Source organism: Pseudophryne corroboree, chromosome 2, assembly GCF_028390025.1.
Source record: "Pseudophryne corroboree isolate aPseCor3 chromosome 2, aPseCor3.hap2, whole genome shotgun sequence".
Lineage (NCBI taxonomy): Eukaryota > Metazoa > Chordata > Amphibia > Anura > Myobatrachidae > Pseudophryne > Pseudophryne corroboree.
The window spans coordinates 801,930,147-801,949,777 of NC_086445.1; the positions used below are offsets into that span (position 1 = coordinate 801,930,147).

The window sequence follows — 19,631 nt, forward strand, 5'->3', positions numbered from 1 at the left end:
CAGCCACTCTGAATAAGCCCTCTTCTTCCACTTCTTTATTAAGAAGTAGGACAGTCATCAAAAGCTAACAACATCTGCATGAAACAGAGTTACTAAATGCCTTCATGCTGAGAAGAGAGCTCTTAAACTCATCATTGTAGTTGGCGAGCTTGGACACTTTCAAGCAAATTTCTCCCATCATTGCCTATAGAAATGATCCCTGGAAGTATAATCTTAATTACATTTTGTTGATGGTTTAGATTAGCCATTTGAATTCCTCTTTTAACTCATGGTGACATTTTTGGACCCATTCATAAAACTTGATATAGAAATTGTCAACCAATTTTCAGTTGCATAACATTATCCACAAATTTTAAGACTACAATTCATTCACTATCATATACTGAATGATTTTCTGTGAGAGTAGACACATTTTAAGATTGTATTAGGTAACATGTTATCATTTTTGCATATATAAAATTGTTTAAGCCAAAATATTAAACAGAACACTTAACAATGAAACCAATGCACTAATAGCATTGGTACTTCAAAATGTCTTATATTGCATATAGGAAATAAACTAGTGGCTTGCATTATTTGCTGATTTGCTAAAGAATTAAACAATTATTAAACAAATACACTGCAAACAAAAGGTTCTTTTAAGGAAAGCACACTTTACATTTTTCAAGTCCTCATTGACATGAACCACTTAAAGAAGGTTAAAATTAAAATGTAAAATAATACTCTTAGACATTGCTTTAATTGCTATATCATAAAAAACATTCTGATTCAGGAATGTTGAAACATCAATGCGTATTCTTTCAAGGTTATTAAACATTATACAAACTTAGTTTTAAATAACCATAGTTGATTTTAAAGTGTGTAATCAGCCACTCTGAATGAGTCCTCTTCTACCACTTCTTTATTAAAAAGTAGGATAGTCATCAAAAGCTAACAACATCTGCATGAAACAGAGTTGCTAACTGCCTTCATGCTGAGAAGAGAGCTCTTTATCTCATCATGGTGGTTGGCGAGTTTGGACACTTTCAAGCACATTTCTCCCATCATTGCCTATAGAAATGATCCCTGGAAGTATAATCTTAGCTACATTTTGTTGATGGTTTAGATAGGCCATATGAATTGCTCTTTTAACTCATGGTGACATTTTAGGACCCATTCATAAAACTTGATATAGAAATTGTCAACCAATTTTCAGTTGTATAACATTATCCACAAATTTTCAGACTACAATTCATTCACTATCATATACTGAATGATTTTCTGTGAGAGTAGACACATTTTAAGATTGTATTAGGTAACATATTATAATTTTTGCATATATAAATTTGTTTAAACCAAAATATTAAACAGAACACTTAAGAATGAAACCAATGCACTAATAGCATTGGTACTTCAACATTTCTTATATTGCATATAGGAAATAAACTAGTGGCTTGCATTAGTTGCTGATTTGCAAAATAATTAAACAATTATTAAACAAATACACTGCAAACAAAAGGTTCTTTTAAGGAAAGCACACTTTACATTTTTCAAGTCCTCATTGACATGAATCACTTAAAGAAGGTTAAAATTAAAATGTAAAATAATACTCTTAGACATTGCATTTATTCCTATATCATAAAAAACATTCTGATTTAGGAATGTTGAAACATCTATGCGTATTCTTTCAAGGATATTAAACATTATACAAACTTAGTTTTAAATAACCATAGTTGATTTTAAAGTGTGTAATCAGCCACTCTGAATAAACCCTCTTCTTCCACTTCTTTATTAAGAAGTAGGACAGTCATCAAAAGCTAACAACATCTGCATGAAACAGAGTTGCTAACTGCCTTCATGCTGAGAAGAGAGCTCTTAAACTCATCATGGTGGTTGGCGAGTTTGGACACTTTCAAGCACATTTCTCCCATCATTGCCTATAGAAATGATCCCTAAAAGTATAATCTTAACTACATTTTGTTGATGGTTTAGATAGGCCATATGAATTGCTCTTTTAACTCATGGTGACATTTTAGGACCCATTCATAAAACTTGATATAGAAATTGTCAACCAATTTTCAGTTGCATAACATTCTCCACAAATTTTCAGACTACAATTCATTCACTATCATATACTGAAGGATTTTCTGTGAGAGTAGACACATTTTAAGATTGTATTAGGTAACATATTATAATTTTTGCATATATAAAATTGTTTAAGCCAAAATATTAAACAGAACACTTAACAATGAAACCAATGCACTAATAGCATTGGTACTTCAAAATTTCTTATATTGCATATAGGAAATAAACTAGTGGCTTGCATTAGTTGCTGATTTGCAAAAGAATTAAACAATTATTAAACAAATACACTGCAAACAAAAGGTTCTTTTAAGGAAAGCACACTTTACATTTTTCAAGTCCTCATTGACATGAACCACTTAAAGAAGGTTAAAATTAAAATGTAAAATAATACTCTTAGGCATTGCTTTAATTGCTATATCATAAAAAACATTCTGATTCAGGAATGTTGAAACATCAATGCGTATTCTTTCAAGGTTATTAAACATTATACAAACTTAGTTTTAAATAACCATAGTTGATTTTAAAGTGTGTAATCAGCCACTCTGAATGAGTCCTCTTCTACCACTTCTTTATTAAAAAGTAGGATAGTCATCAAAAGCTAACAACATCTGCATGAAACAGAGTTGCTAACTGCCTTCATGCTGAGAAGAGAGCTCTTTATCTCATCATGGTGGTTGGCAAGTTTGGACACTTTCAAGCACATTTCTCCCATCATTGCCTATAGAAATGATCCCTGGAAGTATAATCTTAGCTACATTTTGTTGATGGTTTAGATAGGCCATATGAATTGCTCTTTTAACTCATGGTGACATTTTAGGACCCATTCATAAAACTTGATATAGAAATTGTCAACCAATTTTCAGTTGCATAACATTATCCACAAATTTTCAGACTGCAATTCATTCACTATCATATACTGAATGATTTTCTGTGAGAGTAGACACATTTTAAGATTGTATTAGGTAACATATTATAATTTTTGCATATATAAAATGTTTAAGCCAAAATATTAAACAGAACACTTAACAATGAAACCAATGCACTAATAGCATTGGTACTTCAAAATGTCTTATATTGCATATAGGAAATAAACTAGTGGCTTGCATTAGTTGCTGATTTGCAAAATAATTAAACAATTATTAAATAAATACACTGCAAACAAAAGGTTCTTTTAAGGAAAGCACAGTTTAAATTTTTCAAGTCCTCATTGATATGTACAACTTAAAGAAGGTTAAAATTAAAATGTAAAATAATACTCTTAGACATTGCTTTTATTGCTATATAATAAAAAACATTCTGATTCAGGAATGTTAAAACATCAATGCTTGCTCTTTCCAGCATATTAAACATTATACAAACTTAGTTTTAAATAATCATAGTTGATTTTAAAGTGTGTAATCAGCCACTCTGAATGAGCCCTCTTCTACCACTTCTTTATTAAGAAGTAGGATAGTCATCAAAAGCTAACAACATCTGCATGAAACAGAGTTCCTAACTGCCTTCTTGCTGAGAAGATAGCTCTTAAACTCATCATGGTGGTTGGTGAGTTTGGACACTTTCAAGCACATTTCTCCCATCATTGCCTGTAGAAATGATCCCTGAAAGTATAATCTTAGCTACATTTTGTTGATGGTTTAGATAGGCCATATGAATTCCTCTTTTAACTCATGGTGACATTTTTGGACCCATTCATAAAACTTGATATAGAAATTGTCAACCAATTTTCAGTTGCATAACATTATCCACAAATTTTCAGACTACAATACATTCACTATCATATACTGAATGATTTTCTGTGAGAGTAGACACATTTTAAGATTGTATTAGGTAACATATTATAATTTTTGCATATATAAAATTGTTTAAGCCAAAATATTAAACAGAACACTTAACAATGAAACCAATGCACTAATAGCATTGGTACTTCAAAATTTCTTATATTGCATATAGGAAATAAACTAGTGGCTTGCATTATTTGCTGATTTGCTAAAGAATTAAACAATTATTAAACAAATACACTGCAAACAAAAGGTTCTTTTAAGGAAAGCACACTTTACATTTTTCAAGTCCTCATTGACATGAACCACTTAAAGAAGGTTACAATTAAAATGTAAAATAATACTCTTAGACATTGCTTTTATTCCTATATCATAAAAAACATTCTGATTCATGAATGTTGAAACATCAATGCGTATTCTTTCAAGGATATCAAACATTATACAAACTTAGCTTTAAATAACCATAGTTGATTTTAAAGTGTGTAATCAGCCACTCTGAATAAGCCCTCTTCTACCACTTCTTTATTAAGAAGTAGGACAGTCATCAAAAAGCTAACAACATCTGCATGAAACAGAGTTGCTAACTGCCTTCATGCTGAGAAGAGAGCTCTTAAACTCATCATGGTGGTTGGCGAGTTTGGACACTTTCAAGCACATTTCTCCCATCATTGCCTATAGAAATGATCCCTAAAAGTATAATCTTAACTACATTTTGTTGATGGTTTAGATAGGCCATATGAATTGCTCTTTTAACTCATGGTGACATTTTAGGACCCATTCATAAAACTTGATATAGAAATTGTCAACCAATTTTCAGTTGCATAACATTCTCCACAAATTTTCAGACTACAATTCATTCACTATCATATACTGAAGGATTTTCTGTGAGAGTAGACACATTTTAAGATTGTATTAGGTAACATATTATAATTTTTGCATATATAAAATTGTTTAAGCCAAAATATTAAACAGAACACTTAACAATGAAACCAATGCACTAATAGCATTGGTACTTCAAAATTTCTTATATTGCATATAGGAAATAAACTAGTGGCTTGCATTAGTTGCTGATTTGCAAAAGAATTAAACAATTATTAAACAAATACACTGCAAACAAAAGGTTCTTTTAAGGAAAGCACACTTTACATTTTTCAAGTCCTCATTGACATGAATCACTTAAAGAAGGTTAAAATTAAAATGTAAAATAATACTCTTAGACATTGCATTTATTCCTATATCATAAAAAACATTCTGATTTAGGAATGTTGAAACATCTATGCGTATTCTTTCAAGGATATTAAACATTATACAAACTTAGTTTTAAATAACCATAGTTGATTTTAAAGTGTGTAATCAGCCACTCTGAATAAGCCCTCTTCTTCCACTTCTTTATTAAGAAGTAGGACAGTCATCAAAAGCTAACAACATCTGCATGAAACAGAGTTACTAACTGCCTTCATGCTGAAAAGAGAGCTCTTAAACTCATCATGGTGGTTGGCGAGTTTGGACACTTTCAAGCACATTTTTCCCATCATTGCCTATAGCAATGACACCTGAAAGTATAGTCTTAATTACATTTTGTTGATGGTTTAGATAGGCCATATGAATTCCTCTTTTAACTCATGGTGACATTTTTGGACCCATTCATAAAACTTGATATAGAAATTGTCAACCAATTTTCAGTTGCATAACATTCTCCACAAATTTTCAGACTACAATTCATTCACTATCATATACTGAATGATTTTCTGTGAGAGTAGACACATTTTAAGATTGTATTAGGTAACATATTATAATTTTTGCATATATAAATTTGTTTAAACCAAAATATTAAACAGAACACTTAACAATGAAACCAATGCACTAATAGCATTGGTACTTCAAAATTTCTTATATTGCATATAGGAAATAAACTAGTGGCTTGCATTAGTTGCTGATTTGCAAAAGAATTAAACAATTATTAAACAAATACACTGCAAACAAAAGGTTCTTTTAAGGAAAGCACACTTTACATTTTTCAAGTCCTCATTGACATGAATCACTTAAAGAAGGTTAAAATTAAAATGTAAAATAATACTCTTAGACATTGCTTTTATTCCTATATCATAAAAAACATTCTGATTTAGGAATGTTGAAACATCTATGCATATTCTTTCAAGGATATTAAACATTACACAAACTTAGTTTTAAATAACCATAGTTGATTTTAAAGTGTGTAATCAGCCACTCTGAATAAGCCATCTTCTTCCACTTCTTTATTAAGAAGTAGGACAGTCATCAAAAGCTAACAACATCTGCGTGAAACAGAGTTACTAACTGCCTTCATGCTGAGAAGAGAGCTCTTAAACTCATCATGGTAGTTGGCGAGCTTGGACACTTTCAAGCAAATTTCTCCCATCATTGCCTATAGAAATGATCCCTGGAAGTATAATCTTAATTACATTTTGTTGATGGTTTAGATTAGCCATTTGAATTCCTCTTTTAACTCATGGTGACATTTTTGGACCCATTCATAAAACTTGATATAGAAATTGTCAACCAATTTTCAGTTGCATAACATTATCCACAAATTTTAAGACTATAATTCATTCACTATCATATACTGAATGATTTTCTGTGAGAGTAGACACATTTTAAGAGTGTATTAGGTAACATGTTATCATTTTTGCATATATAAACTTGTTTAAGCCAAAATATTAAACAGAACACTTAACAATGAAACCAATGCACTAATAGCATTGGTACTTCAAAATTTCTTATATTGCATATAGGAAATAAACTAGTGGCTTGCATTAATTGCTGATTTGCTAAAGAATTAAACAATTATTAAACAAATACACTGCAAACAAAAGGTTCTTTTAAGGAAAGCACACTTTACATTTTTCAAGTCCTCATTGACATGAACCACTTAAAGAAGGTTACAATTAAAATGTAAAATAATACTCTTAGACATTGCTTTTATTCCTATATCATAAAAAACATTCTGATTCAGGAATGTTGAAACATCAATGCGTATTCTTTCAAGGATATTAAACATTATACAAACTTAGCTTTAAATAACCATAGTTGATTTTAAAGTGTGTAATCAGCCATTCTGAATGAGCCCTCTTCTACCACTTCTTTATTAAGAAGTAGGACAGTCATCAAAACCTAACAACATCTGCATGAAACAGAGTTGCTAACTGCCTTCATGCTGAGAAGATAGCTCTTAAACTCATCATGGTGGTTGGCGAGTTTTGACACTTTCAAGCACATTTCTCCCATCATTGCCTATAGAAATGATCCCTGAAAGTATAATCTTTACTACATTTTGTTGATGGTTTAGATAGGCCATATGAATTGCTCTTTTAACTCAAGGTGACATTTTAGGACCCATTCATAAAACTTGATATAGAAATTGTCAACCAATTTTCAGTTGCATAACATTCTCCACAAATTTTCAGACTACAATTCATTCACTATCATATACTGAATGATTTTCTGTGAGAGTAGACACATTTTAAGATTGTATTAGGTAACATATTATAATTTTTGCATATATAAATTTGTTTAAACCAAAATATTAAACAGAACACTTAATAATGAAACCAATGCACTAATAGCATTGGTACTTCAAAATTTCTTATATTGCATATAGGAAATAAACTAGTGGCTTGCATTAGTTGCTGATTTGCAAAAGAATTAAACAATTATTAAACAAATACACTGCAAACAAAAGGTTCTTTTAAGGAAAGCACACTTTACATTTTTCAAGTCCTCATTGACATGAATCACTTAAAGAAGGTTAAAATTAAAATGTAAAATAATACTCTTAGACATTGCATTTATTCCTATATCATAAAAAACATTCTGATTTAGGAATGTTAAAACATCTATGCGTATTCTTTCAAGGATATTAAACATTATACAAACTTAGTTTTAAATAACCATAGTTGATTTTAAAGTGTGTAATCAGCCACTCTGAATAAGCCCTCTTCTTCCACTTCTTTATTAAGAAGTAGGACAGTCATCAAAAGCTAACAACATCTGCATGAAACAGAGTTACTAAATGCCTTCATGCTGAGAAGAGAGCTCTTAAACTCATCATTGTAGTTGGCGAGCTTGGACACTTTCAAGCAAATTTCTCCCATCATTGCCTATAGAAATGATCCCTGGAAGTATAATCTTAATTACATTTTGTTGATGGTTTAGATTAGCCATTTGAATTCCTCTTTTAACTCATGGTGACATTTTTGGACCCATTCATAAAACTTGATATAGAAATTGTCAACCAATTTTCAGTTGCATAACATTATCCACAAATTTTAAGACTACAATTCATTCACTATCATATACTGAATGATTTTCTGTGAGAGTAGACACATTTTAAGATTGTATTAGGTAACATGTTATCATTTTTGCATATATAAAATTGTTTAAGCCAAAATATTAAACAGAACACTTAACAATGAAACCAATGCACTAATAGCATTGGTACTTCAAAATGTCTTATATTGCATATAGGAAATAAACTAGTGGCTTGCATTATTTGCTGATTTGCTAAAGAATTAAACAATTATTAAACAAATACACTGCAAACAAAAGGTTCTTTTAAGGAAAGCACACTTTACATTTTTCAAGTCCTCATTGACATGAACCACTTAAAGAAGGTTACAATTAAAATGTAAAATAATACTCTTAGACATTGCTTTTATTCCTATATCATAAAAAACATTCTGATTCATGAATGTTGAAACATCAATGCGTATTCTTTCAAGGATATCAAACATTATACAAACTTATCTTTAAATAACCATAGTTGATTTTAAAGTGTGTAATCAGCCACTCTGAATAAGCCCTCTTCTACCACTTCTTTATTAAGAAGTAGGACAGTCATCAAAAGCTAACAACATCTGCATGAAACAGAGTTGCTAACTGCCTTCATGCTGAGAAGAGAGCTCTTAAACTCATCATGGTGGTTGGCGAGTTTGGACACTTTCAAGCACATTTCTCCCATCATTGCCTATAGAAATGATCCCTAAAAGTATAATCTTAACTACATTTTGTTGATGGTTTAGATAGGCCATATGAATTGCTCTTTTAACTCATGGTGACATTTTAGGACCCATTCATAAAACTTGATATAGAAATTGTCAACCAATTTTCAGTTGCATAACATTCTCCACAAATTTTCAGACTACAATTCATTCACTATCATATACTGAAGGATTTTCTGTGAGAGTAGACACATTTTAAGATTGTATTAGGTAACATATTATAATTTTTGCATATATAAAATTGTTTAAGCCAAAATATTAAACAGAACACTTAACAATGAAACCAATGCACTAATAGCATTGGTACTTCAAAATTTCTTATATTGCATATAGGAAATAAACTAGTGGCTTGCATTAGTTGCTGATTTGCAAAAGAATTAAACAATTATTAAACAAATACACTGCAAACAAAAGGTTCTTTTAAGGAAGGCACACTTTACATTTTTCAAGTCCTCATTGACATGAACCACTTAAAGAAGGTTAAAATTAAAATGTAAAATAATACTCTTAGACATTGCTTTAATTGCTATATCATAAAAAACATTCTGATTCAGGAATGTTGAAACATCAATGCGTATTCTTTCAAGGTTATTAAACATTATACAAACTTAGTTTTAAATAACCATAGTTGATTTTAAAGTGTGTAATCAGCCACTCTGAATGAGTCCTCTTCTACCACTTCTTTATTAAAAAGTAGGATAGTCATCAAAAGCTAACAACATCTGCATGAAACAGAGTTGCTAACTGCCTTCATGCTGAGAAGAGAGCTCTTTATCTCATCATGGTGGTTGGCGAGTTTGGACACTTTCAAGCACATTTCTCCCATCATTGCCTATAGAAATGATCCCTGGAAGTATAATCTTAGCTACATTTTGTTGATGGTTTAGATAGGCCATATGAATTGCTCTTTTAACTCATGGTGACATTTTAGGACCCATTCATAAAACTTGATATAGAAATTGTCAACCAATTTTCAGTTGTATAACATTATCCACACATTTTCAGACTACAATTCATTCACTATCATATACTGAATGATTTTCTGTGAGAGTAGACACATTTTAAGATTGTATTAGGTAACATATTATAATTTTTGCATATATAAATTTGTTTAAACCAAAATATTAAACAGAACACTTAACAATGAAACCAATGCACTAATAGCATTGGTACTTCAACATTTCTTATATTGCATATAGGAAATAAACTAGTGGCTTGCATTAGTTGCTGATTTGCAAAAGAATTAAACAATTATTAAACAAATACACTGCAAACAAAAGGTTCTTTTAAGGAAAGCACACTTTACATTTTTCAAGTCCTCATTGACATGAATCACTTAAAGAAGGTTAAAATTAAAATGTAAAATAATACTCTTAGACATTGCATTTATTCCTATATCATAAAAAACATTCTGATTTAGGAATGTTGAAACATCTATGCGTATTCTTTCAAGGATATTAAACATTATACAAACTTAGTTTTAAATAACCATAGTTGATTTTAAAGTGTGTAATCAGCCACTCTGAATAAACCCTCTTCTTCCACTTCTTTATTAAGAAGTAGGACAGTCATCAAAAGCTAACAACATCTGCATGAAACAGAGATGCTAACTGCCTTCATGCTGAGAAGAGAGCTCTTAAACTCATCATGGTGGTTGGCGAGTTTGGACACTTTCAAGCACATTTCTCCCATCATTGCCTATAGAAATGATCCCTGGAAGTATAATCTTAATTACATTTTGTTGATGGTTTAGATTAGCCATATAAATTCCTCTTTTAACTCATGGTGACATTTTTGAACCAATTCATAAAACTTGATATAGAAATTGTCAACCAATTTTCAGTTGCATAACATTATCCACAAATTTTCAGACTACAATTCATTCACTATCATATACTGAATGATTTTCTGTGAGAGTAGACACATTTTAAGATTGTATTAGGTAACATATTATAATTTTTGCATATATAAAATGTTTAAGCCAAAATATTAAACAGAACACTTAACAATGAAACCAATGCACTAATAGCATTGGTACTTCAAAATGTCTTATATTGCATATAGGAAATAAACTAGTGGCTTGCATAAGTTGCTGATTTGCAAAATAATTAAACAATTATTAAATAAATACACTGCAAACAAAAGGTTCTTTTAAGGAAAGCACAGTTTAAATTTTTCAAGGCCTCATTGATATGTACAACTTAAAGAAGGTTAAAATTAAAATGTAAAATAATACTCTTAGACATTGCTTTTATTCCTATATCATAAAAAACATTCTGATTTAGGAATGTTGAAACATCTATGCATATTCTTTCAAGGATATTAAACATTACACAAACTTAGTTTTAAATAACCATAGTTGATTTTAAAGTGTGTAATCAGCCACTCTGAATAAGCCATCTTCTTCCACTTCTTTATTAAGAAGTAGGACAGTCATCAAAAGCTAACAACATCTGCATGAAACAGAGTTACTAACTGCCTTCATGCTGAGAAGAGAGCTCTTAAACTCATCATGGTAATTGGCGAGCTTGGACACTTTCAAGCAAATTTCTCCCATCATTGCCTATAGAAATGATCCCTGGAAGTATAATCTTAATTACATTTTGTTGATGGTTTAGATTAGCCATTTGAATTCCTCTTTTAACTCATGGTGACATTTTTGGACCCATTCATAAAACTTGATATAGAAATTGTCAACCAATTTTCAGTTGCATAACATTATCCACAAATTTTAAGACTACAATTCATTCACTATCATATACTGAATGATTTTCTGTGAGAGTAGACACATTTTAAGATTGTATTAGGTAACATGTTATCATTTTTGCATATATAAAATTGTTTAAGCCAAAATATTAAACAGAACACTTAACAATGAAACCAATGCACTAATAGCATTGGTACTTCAAAATTTCTTATATTGCATATAGGAAATAAACTAGTGGCTTGCATTATTTGCTGATTTGCTAAAGAATTAAACAATTATTAAACAAATACACTGCAAACAAAAGGTTCTTTTAAGGAAAGCACACTTTACATTTTTCAAGTCCTCATTGACATGAACCACTTAAAGAAGGTTACAATTAAAATGTAAAATAATACTCTTAGACATTGCTTTTATTCCTATATCATAAAAAACATTCTGATTCATGAATGTTGAAACATCAATGTGTATTCTTTCAAGGATATCAAACATTATACAAACTTAGCTTTAAATAACCATAGTTGATTTTAAAGTGTGTAATCAGCCACTCTGAATAAGCCCTCTTCTACCACTTCTTTATTAAGAAGTAGGACAGTCATCAAAAGCTAACAACATCTGCATGAAACAGAGTTGCTAACTGCCTTCATGCTGAGAAGAGAGCTCTTAAACTCATCATGGTGGTTGGCGAGTTTGGACACTTTCAAGCACATTTCTCCCATCATTGCCTATAGAAATGATCCCTAAAAGTATAATCTTAACTACATTTTGTTGATGGTTTAGATAGGCCATATGAATTGCTCTTTTAACTCATGGTGACATTTTAGGACCCATTCATAAAACTTGATATAGAAATTGTCAACCAATTTTCAGTTGCATAACATTCTCCACAAATTTTCAGACTACAATTCATTCACTATCATATACTGAAGGATTTTCTGTGAGAGTAGACACATTTTAAGATTGTATTAGGTAACATATTATAATTTTTGCATATATAAAATTGTTTAAGCCAAAATATTAAACAGAACACTTAACAATGAAACCAATGCACTAATAGCATTGGTACTTCAAAATTTCTTATATTGCATATAGGAAATAAACTAGTGGCTTGCATTAGTTGCTGATTTGCAAAAGAATTAAACAATTATTAAACAAATACACTGCAAACAAAAGGTTCTTTTAAGGAAAGCACACTTTACATTTTTCAAGTCCTCATTGACATGAACCACTTAAAGAAGGTTAAAATTAAAATGTAAAATAATACTCTTAGACATTGCTTTAATTGCTATATCATAAAAAACATTCTGATTCAGGAATGTTGAAACATCAATGCGTATTCTTTCAAGGTTATTAAACATTATACAAACTTAGTTTTAAATAACCATAGTTGATTTTAAAGTGTGTAATCAGCCACTCTGAATGAGTCCTCTTCTACCACTTCTTTATTAAAAAGTAGGATAGTCATCAAAAGCTAACAACATCTGCATGAAACAGAGTTGCTAACTGCCTTCATGCTGAGAAGAGAGCTCTTTATCTCATCATGGTGGTTGGCGAGTTTGGACACTCTCAAGCACATTTCTCCCATCATTGCCTATAGAAATGATCCCTGGAAGTATAATCTTAGCTACATTTTGTTGATGGTTTAGATAGGCCATATGAATTGCTCTTTTAACTCATGGTGACATTTTAGGACCCATTCATAAAACTTGATATAGAAATTGTCAACCAATTTTCAGTTGTATAACATTATCCACAAATTTTCAGACTACAATTCATTCACTATCATATACTGAATGATTTTCTGTGAGAGTAGACACATTTTAAGATTGTATTAGGTAACATATTATAATTTTTGCATATATAAATTTGTTTAAACCAAAATATTAAACAGAACACTTAACAATGAAACCAATGCACTAATAGCATTGGTACTTCAACATTTCTTATATTGCATATAGGAAATAAACTAGTGGCTTGCATTAGTTGCTGATTTGCAAAAGAATTAAACAATTATTAAACAAATACACTGCAAACAAAAGGTTCTTTTAAGGAAAGCACACTTTACATTTTTCAAGTCCTCATTGACATGAATCACTTAAAGAAGGTTAAAATTAAAATGTAAAATAATACTCTTAGACATTGCATTTATTCCTATATCATAAAAAACATTCTGATTTAGGAATGTTGAAACATCTATGCGTATTCTTTCAAGGATATTAAACATTATACAAACTTAGTTTTAAATAACCATAGTTGATTTTAAAGTGTGTAATCAGCCACTCTGAATAAACCCTCTTCTTCCACTTCTTTATTAAGAAGTAGGACAGTCATCAAAAGCTAACAACATCTGCATGAAACAGAGTTGCTAACTGCCTTCATGCTGAGAAGAGAGCTTTTAAACTCATCATGGTGGTTGGCGAGTTTGGACACTTTCAAGCACATTTCTCCCATCATTGCCTATAGAAATTATCCCTGGAAGTATAATCCTAATTACATTTTGTTGATGGTTTAGATTAGCCATATAAATTCCTCTTTTAACTCATGGTGACATTTTTGAACCAATTCATAAAACTTGATATAGAAATTGTCAACCAATTTTCAGTTGCATAACATTATCCACAAATTTTCAGACTACAATTCATTCACTATCATATACTGAATGATTTTCTGTGAGAGTAGACACATTTTAAGATTGTATTAGGTAACATATTATAATTTTTGCATATATAAAATGTTTAAGCCAAAATATTAAACAGAACACTTAACAATGAAACCAATGCACTAATAGCATTGGTACTTCAAAATGTCTTATATTGCATATAGGAAATAAACTAGTGGCTTGCATTAGTTGCTGATTTGCAAAATAATTAAACAATTATTAAATAAATACACTGCAAACAAAAGGTTCTTTTAAGGAAAGCACAGTTTAAATTTTTCAAGTCCTCATTGATATGTACAACTTAAAGAAGGTTAAAATTAAAATGTAAAATAATACTCTTAGACATTGCTTTTATTGCTATATAATAAAAAACATTCTGATTCAGGAATGTTAAAACATCAATGCTTGCTCTTTCCAGCATATTAAACATTATACAAACTTAGTTTTAAATAATCATAGTTGATTTTAAAGTGTAGAATCAGCCACTCTGAATGAGCCCTCTTCTACCACTTCTTTATTAAGAAGTAGGACAGTCATCAAAAGCTAACAACATCTGCATGAAACAGAGTTCCTAACTGCCTTCATGCTGAGAAGATAGCTCTTAAACTCATCATGGTGGTTGGCGAGTTTGGACACTTTCAAGCACATTTCTCCCATCATTGCCTGTAGAAATGATCGCTGAAAGTATAATCTTAGCTACATTTTGTTGATGGTTTAGATAGGCCAAATGAATTGCTCTTTTAACTCATGGTGACATTTTAGGACCCATTCATAAAACTTGATATAGAAATTGTCAACCAATTTTCAGTTGCATAACATTCTCCACAAATTTTCAGACTACAATTCATTCACTATCATATACTGAATGATTTTCTGTGAGAGTAGACACATTTTAAGATTGTATTAGGTAACATATTATAATTTTTGCATATATAAATTTGTTTAAACCAAAATATTAAACAGAACACTTAATAATGAAACCAATGCACTAATAGCATTGGTACTTCAAAATTTCTTATATTGCATATAGGAAATAAACTAGTGGCTTGCATTAGTTGCTGATTTGCAAAAGAATTAAACAATTATTAAACAAATACACTGCAAACAAAAGGTTCTTTTAAGGAAAGCACACTTTACATTTTTCAAGTCCTCATTGACATGAATCACTTAAAGAAGGTTAAAATTAAAATGTAAAATAATACTCTTAGACATTGCTTTTATTCCTATATCATAAAAAACATTCTGATTTAGGAATGTTGAAACATCTATGCATATTCTTTCAAGGATATTAAACATTATACAAACTTAGTTTTAAATAACCATAGTTGATTTTAAAGTGTGTAATCAGCCACTCTGAATAAGCCATCTTCTTCCACTTCTTTATTAAGAAGTAGGACAGTCATCAAAAGCTAACAACATCTGCATGAAACAGAGTTGCTAACTGCCTTCATGCTGAGAAGATAGCTCTTAAACTCATCATGGTGGTTGGCGAGTTTTGACACTTTCAAGCACATTTCTCCCATGATTGTCTACAGAAATGATCCCTGAAAGTATAATCTTTACTACATTTTGTTGATGGTTTAGATAGGCCATATGAATTGCTCTTTTAACTCATGGTGACATTTTAGGACCCATTCATAAAACTTGATATAGAAATTGTCAACCAATTTTCAGTTGCATAACATTCTCCACAAATTTTCAGACTACAATTCATTCACTATCATATACTGAATGATTTTCTGTGAGAGTAGACACATTTTAAGATTGTATTAGGTAACATATTATAATTTTAGCATATATAAATTTGTTTAAACCAAAATATTAAACAGAACACTTAATAATGAAACCAATGCACTAATAGCATTGGTACTTCAAAATTTCTTATATTGCATATAGGAAATAAACGAGTGGCTTGCATTAGTTGCTGATTTGCAAAAGAATTAAACAATTATTAAACAAATACACTGCAAACAAAAGGTTCTTTTAAGGAAAGCACACTTTACATTTTTCAAGTCCTCATTGACATGAACCACTTAAAGAAGGTTACAATTAAAATGTAAAATAATACTCTTAGACATTGCTTTTATTCCTATATCATAAAAAACATTCTGATTCAGGAATGTTGAAACATCAATGCGTATTCTTTCAAGGATATTAAACATTATACAAACTTAGTTTTAAATAACCATAGTTGATTTTAAAGTGTGTAATCAGCCACTCTGAATAAGCACTCTTCTTCCACTTCTTTATTAAGAAGTAGGACAGTCATCAAAAGCTAACAACATCTGCATGAAACAGAGTTACTAACTGCCTTCATGCTGAGAAGAGAGCTCTTAATCTCATCATGGTGGTTGGCGAGTTTGGACACTTTCAAGCACATTTCTCCCATCATTGCCTATAGAAATGACCCCTGAAAGTATATTCTTAACTACATTTTGTTGATGGTTTAGATAGGCCATATGAATTGCTCTTTTAACTCAAGGTGACATTTTAGGACCCATTCATAAAACTTGATATAGAAATTGTCAACCAATTTTCAGTTGCATAACATTCTCCACAAATTTTCAGACTACAATTCATTCACTATCATATACTGAATGATTTTCTGTGAGAGTAGACACATTTTAAGATTGTATTAGGTAACATATTATAATTTTTGCATATATAAATTTGTTTAAACCAAAATATTAAACAGAACACTTAATAATGAAACCAATGCACTAATAGCATTGGTACTTCAAAATTTCTTATATTGCATATAGGAAATAAACTAGTGGCTTGCATTAGTTGCTGATTTGCAAAAGAATTAAACAATTATTAAACAAATACACTGCAAACAAAAGGTTCTTTTAAGGAAAGCACACTTTACATTTTTCAAGTCCTCATTGACATGAACCACTTAAAGAAGGTTACAATTAAAATGTAAAATAATACTCTTAGACATTGCTTTTATTCCTATATCATAAAAAACATTCTGATTCAGGAATGTTGAAACATCAATGCGTATTCTTTCAAGGATATTAAACATTATACAAACTTAGATTTAAATAACCATAGTTGATTTTAAAGTGTGTAATCAGCCACTCTGAATAAGCACTCTTCTTCCACTTCTTTATTAAGAAGTAGGACAGTCATCAAAAGCTAACAACATCTGCATGAAACAGAGTTACTAACTGCCTTCATGCTGAGAAGAGAGCTCTTAATCTCATCATGGTGGTTGGCGAGTTTGGACACTTTCAAGCACATTTCTCCCATCATTGCCTATAGAAATGACCCCTGAAAGTATAGTCTTAACTACATTTTGTTGATGGTTTAGATAGGCCATATGAATTGCTCTTTTAACTCAAGGTGACATTTTAGGACCCATTCATAAAACTTGATATAGAAATTGTCAACCAATTTTCAGTTGCATAACATTCTCCCCAAATTTTCAGACTACAATTCATTCATTATCATATACTGAATGAATTTCTGTGAGAGTAGACACATTTTAAGATTGTATTAGGTAACATGTTATCATTTTTGCATATATAAACTTGTTTAAGCCAAAATATTAAACAGAACACTTAACAATGAAACCAATGCACTAATAGCATTGGTACTTCAAAATGTCTTATATTTCATATAGGAAATAAACTAGTGGCTTGCATTAATTGCTGATTTGCTAAAGAATTAAACAATTATTAAACAAATACACTGCAAACAAAAGGTTCTTTTAAGGAAAGCACACTTTACATTTTTCAAGTCCTCCTTGACATGAACCACTTAAAGAAGGTTAAAATTAAAATGTAAAATAATACTCTTAGACATTGCTTTTATTCCTATATCATAAAAAACATTCTGATTTAGGAATGTTGAAACATCAATGCATATTCTTTCAAGGATATTAAACATTATACAAACTTAGTTTTAAATAACCATAGTTGATTTTAAAGTGTGTAATCAGCCACTCTGAATGAGCCCTCTTCTACCACTTCTTTATTAAGAAGTAGGACAGTCATCAAAAGCTAACAACATCTGCATGAAACAGAGTTACTAACTGCCTTCATGCTGAGAAGAGAGCTCTTAAATTCATCATGGTGGTTGGCGAGTTTGGACACTTTCAAGCACATTTCTCCCGTCATTGCCTATAGAAATGATCCCTAGAAGTATAATCTTAATTACATTTTGTTGATGGTTTAGATAGGCCATATGAATTCCTCTTTTAATTCATGGTGACATTTTTGGACCCATTCATAAAACTTGATATAGAAATTGTCAACCAATTTTCAGTTGCATAACATTATCCACAAACTTTCAGACTACAATTCATTCACTATCATATACTGAATGATTTTCTGTAAGAGTAGACACATTTTAAGATTGTATTAGGTAACATATTATAATTTTTGCATATATAAAATTGTTTAAGCCAAAATATTAAACAGAACACTTAACAATGAAACCATTGCACTAATAGCATTGGTACTTCAAAATTTCTTATATTGCATATAGGAAATAAACTAGTGGCTTGCATTAGTTGCTGATTTGCAAAAGAATTAAACAATTATTAAACAAATACACTGCAAACAAAAGGTTCTTTTAAGGAAAGCACACTTTACATTATTCAAGTCCTCATTGACATGAACCACTTAAAGAAGGTTAAAATTAAAATGTAAAATAATACTCTTAGACATTGCTTTAATTGCTATATCATAAAAAACATTCTGATTCAGGAATGTTGAAACATCAATGCGTATTCTTTCAAGGATATTAAACATTATACAAACTTAGTTTTAAATAACCATAGTTGATTTTAAAGTGTGTAATCAGCCACTCTGAATTAGCCCTCTTCTACCACTTCTTTATTAAGAAGTAGGACAGTCATCAAAAGCTAGCAACAACTGCATGAAACAGAGTTGCTAACTGCCTTCATGCTGAGGAGAGAGCTCTTAAACTCATCATGGTGGTTGGCGAGTTTGGACATTTTCAAACACAATTCTCCAATCATTGCCTATAGAAATGATCCCTGAAAGTATAGTCTTAACTACATTTTGTTGATGGTTTAGATAGGCCATATGAATTACTCTTTTAACTCATGGTGACATTTTTGGACCCATTCATAAAACTTGATATAGAAATTGTCAACCAATTTTTAGTTGCATAACATTCTCCACAAATTTTCAGACTACAATTCATTCACTATCATATACTGAATGATTTTCTGTGAGAGTAGACACATTTTAAGATTGTATTAGGTAACATGTTATTTTTGCATATATAAACTTGTTTAAGCCAAAATATTAAACAGAACACTTAACAATGAAACCAATGCACTAATAGCATTGGTACTTCAAAATTTCTTATATTGCATATAGGAAATAAACCAGTGGCTTGCATTAATTGCTGAT

At 30.4% G+C, this 19,631-nt stretch overlaps 23 non-coding genes across 23 annotated transcripts; all 23 read right to left on the bottom strand.

Moving 5' to 3' along the window:
- Window positions 1–2: 2 nt before the first annotated feature.
- Window positions 3–215, bottom strand: LOC135053784 (small nucleolar RNA U3). Its single transcript, XR_010243091.1, has one exon. It is a non-coding gene; the product is annotated as a small nucleolar RNA U3 (small nucleolar RNA).
- A 653-nt stretch (window positions 216–868) lies between these two features.
- LOC135053861 (small nucleolar RNA U3) lies at window positions 869–1,081 on the bottom strand. Its single transcript, XR_010243158.1, has one exon. It is a non-coding gene; the product is annotated as a small nucleolar RNA U3 (small nucleolar RNA).
- A 653-nt stretch (window positions 1,082–1,734) lies between these two features.
- Window positions 1,735–1,947, bottom strand: LOC135053563 (small nucleolar RNA U3). Its single transcript, XR_010242897.1, has one exon. It is a non-coding gene; the product is annotated as a small nucleolar RNA U3 (small nucleolar RNA).
- A 653-nt stretch (window positions 1,948–2,600) lies between these two features.
- On the bottom strand, window positions 2,601–2,813 carry LOC135053878 (small nucleolar RNA U3). Its single transcript, XR_010243174.1, has one exon. It is a non-coding gene; the product is annotated as a small nucleolar RNA U3 (small nucleolar RNA).
- Window positions 2,814–3,465: 652 nt separating this feature from the next.
- Window positions 3,466–3,678, bottom strand: LOC135054010 (small nucleolar RNA U3). The gene has a single exon (XR_010243290.1). It is a non-coding gene; the product is annotated as a small nucleolar RNA U3 (small nucleolar RNA).
- A 653-nt stretch (window positions 3,679–4,331) lies between these two features.
- On the bottom strand, window positions 4,332–4,545 carry LOC135053589 (small nucleolar RNA U3). Its single transcript, XR_010242920.1, has one exon. It is a non-coding gene; the product is annotated as a small nucleolar RNA U3 (small nucleolar RNA).
- A 653-nt stretch (window positions 4,546–5,198) lies between these two features.
- On the bottom strand, window positions 5,199–5,411 carry LOC135053975 (small nucleolar RNA U3). The gene has a single exon (XR_010243259.1). It is a non-coding gene; the product is annotated as a small nucleolar RNA U3 (small nucleolar RNA).
- A 653-nt stretch (window positions 5,412–6,064) lies between these two features.
- LOC135053812 (small nucleolar RNA U3) lies at window positions 6,065–6,277 on the bottom strand. The gene has a single exon (XR_010243116.1). It is a non-coding gene; the product is annotated as a small nucleolar RNA U3 (small nucleolar RNA).
- A 653-nt stretch (window positions 6,278–6,930) lies between these two features.
- LOC135053942 (small nucleolar RNA U3) lies at window positions 6,931–7,143 on the bottom strand. Its single transcript, XR_010243229.1, has one exon. It is a non-coding gene; the product is annotated as a small nucleolar RNA U3 (small nucleolar RNA).
- A 653-nt stretch (window positions 7,144–7,796) lies between these two features.
- Window positions 7,797–8,009, bottom strand: LOC135053785 (small nucleolar RNA U3). Its single transcript, XR_010243092.1, has one exon. It is a non-coding gene; the product is annotated as a small nucleolar RNA U3 (small nucleolar RNA).
- A 653-nt stretch (window positions 8,010–8,662) lies between these two features.
- Window positions 8,663–8,875, bottom strand: LOC135053427 (small nucleolar RNA U3). Its single transcript, XR_010242780.1, has one exon. It is a non-coding gene; the product is annotated as a small nucleolar RNA U3 (small nucleolar RNA).
- A 653-nt stretch (window positions 8,876–9,528) lies between these two features.
- LOC135053862 (small nucleolar RNA U3) lies at window positions 9,529–9,741 on the bottom strand. The gene has a single exon (XR_010243159.1). It is a non-coding gene; the product is annotated as a small nucleolar RNA U3 (small nucleolar RNA).
- A 653-nt stretch (window positions 9,742–10,394) lies between these two features.
- Window positions 10,395–10,607, bottom strand: LOC135053737 (small nucleolar RNA U3). Its single transcript, XR_010243050.1, has one exon. It is a non-coding gene; the product is annotated as a small nucleolar RNA U3 (small nucleolar RNA).
- Window positions 10,608–11,259: 652 nt separating this feature from the next.
- On the bottom strand, window positions 11,260–11,472 carry LOC135053955 (small nucleolar RNA U3). Its single transcript, XR_010243241.1, has one exon. It is a non-coding gene; the product is annotated as a small nucleolar RNA U3 (small nucleolar RNA).
- A 653-nt stretch (window positions 11,473–12,125) lies between these two features.
- On the bottom strand, window positions 12,126–12,338 carry LOC135053428 (small nucleolar RNA U3). The gene has a single exon (XR_010242781.1). It is a non-coding gene; the product is annotated as a small nucleolar RNA U3 (small nucleolar RNA).
- A 653-nt stretch (window positions 12,339–12,991) lies between these two features.
- Window positions 12,992–13,204, bottom strand: LOC135053907 (small nucleolar RNA U3). Its single transcript, XR_010243199.1, has one exon. It is a non-coding gene; the product is annotated as a small nucleolar RNA U3 (small nucleolar RNA).
- A 653-nt stretch (window positions 13,205–13,857) lies between these two features.
- On the bottom strand, window positions 13,858–14,070 carry LOC135053844 (small nucleolar RNA U3). The gene has a single exon (XR_010243143.1). It is a non-coding gene; the product is annotated as a small nucleolar RNA U3 (small nucleolar RNA).
- Window positions 14,071–14,722: 652 nt separating this feature from the next.
- On the bottom strand, window positions 14,723–14,935 carry LOC135053965 (small nucleolar RNA U3). Its single transcript, XR_010243250.1, has one exon. It is a non-coding gene; the product is annotated as a small nucleolar RNA U3 (small nucleolar RNA).
- Window positions 14,936–15,588: 653 nt separating this feature from the next.
- On the bottom strand, window positions 15,589–15,801 carry LOC135053382 (small nucleolar RNA U3). The gene has a single exon (XR_010242741.1). It is a non-coding gene; the product is annotated as a small nucleolar RNA U3 (small nucleolar RNA).
- A 653-nt stretch (window positions 15,802–16,454) lies between these two features.
- Window positions 16,455–16,667, bottom strand: LOC135053677 (small nucleolar RNA U3). The gene has a single exon (XR_010242999.1). It is a non-coding gene; the product is annotated as a small nucleolar RNA U3 (small nucleolar RNA).
- A 653-nt stretch (window positions 16,668–17,320) lies between these two features.
- Window positions 17,321–17,533, bottom strand: LOC135053470 (small nucleolar RNA U3). Its single transcript, XR_010242817.1, has one exon. It is a non-coding gene; the product is annotated as a small nucleolar RNA U3 (small nucleolar RNA).
- A 653-nt stretch (window positions 17,534–18,186) lies between these two features.
- On the bottom strand, window positions 18,187–18,399 carry LOC135053332 (small nucleolar RNA U3). The gene has a single exon (XR_010242698.1). It is a non-coding gene; the product is annotated as a small nucleolar RNA U3 (small nucleolar RNA).
- Window positions 18,400–19,052: 653 nt separating this feature from the next.
- On the bottom strand, window positions 19,053–19,265 carry LOC135053747 (small nucleolar RNA U3). The gene has a single exon (XR_010243058.1). It is a non-coding gene; the product is annotated as a small nucleolar RNA U3 (small nucleolar RNA).
- Between the last annotated feature and the right edge of the window lie 366 nt (window positions 19,266–19,631).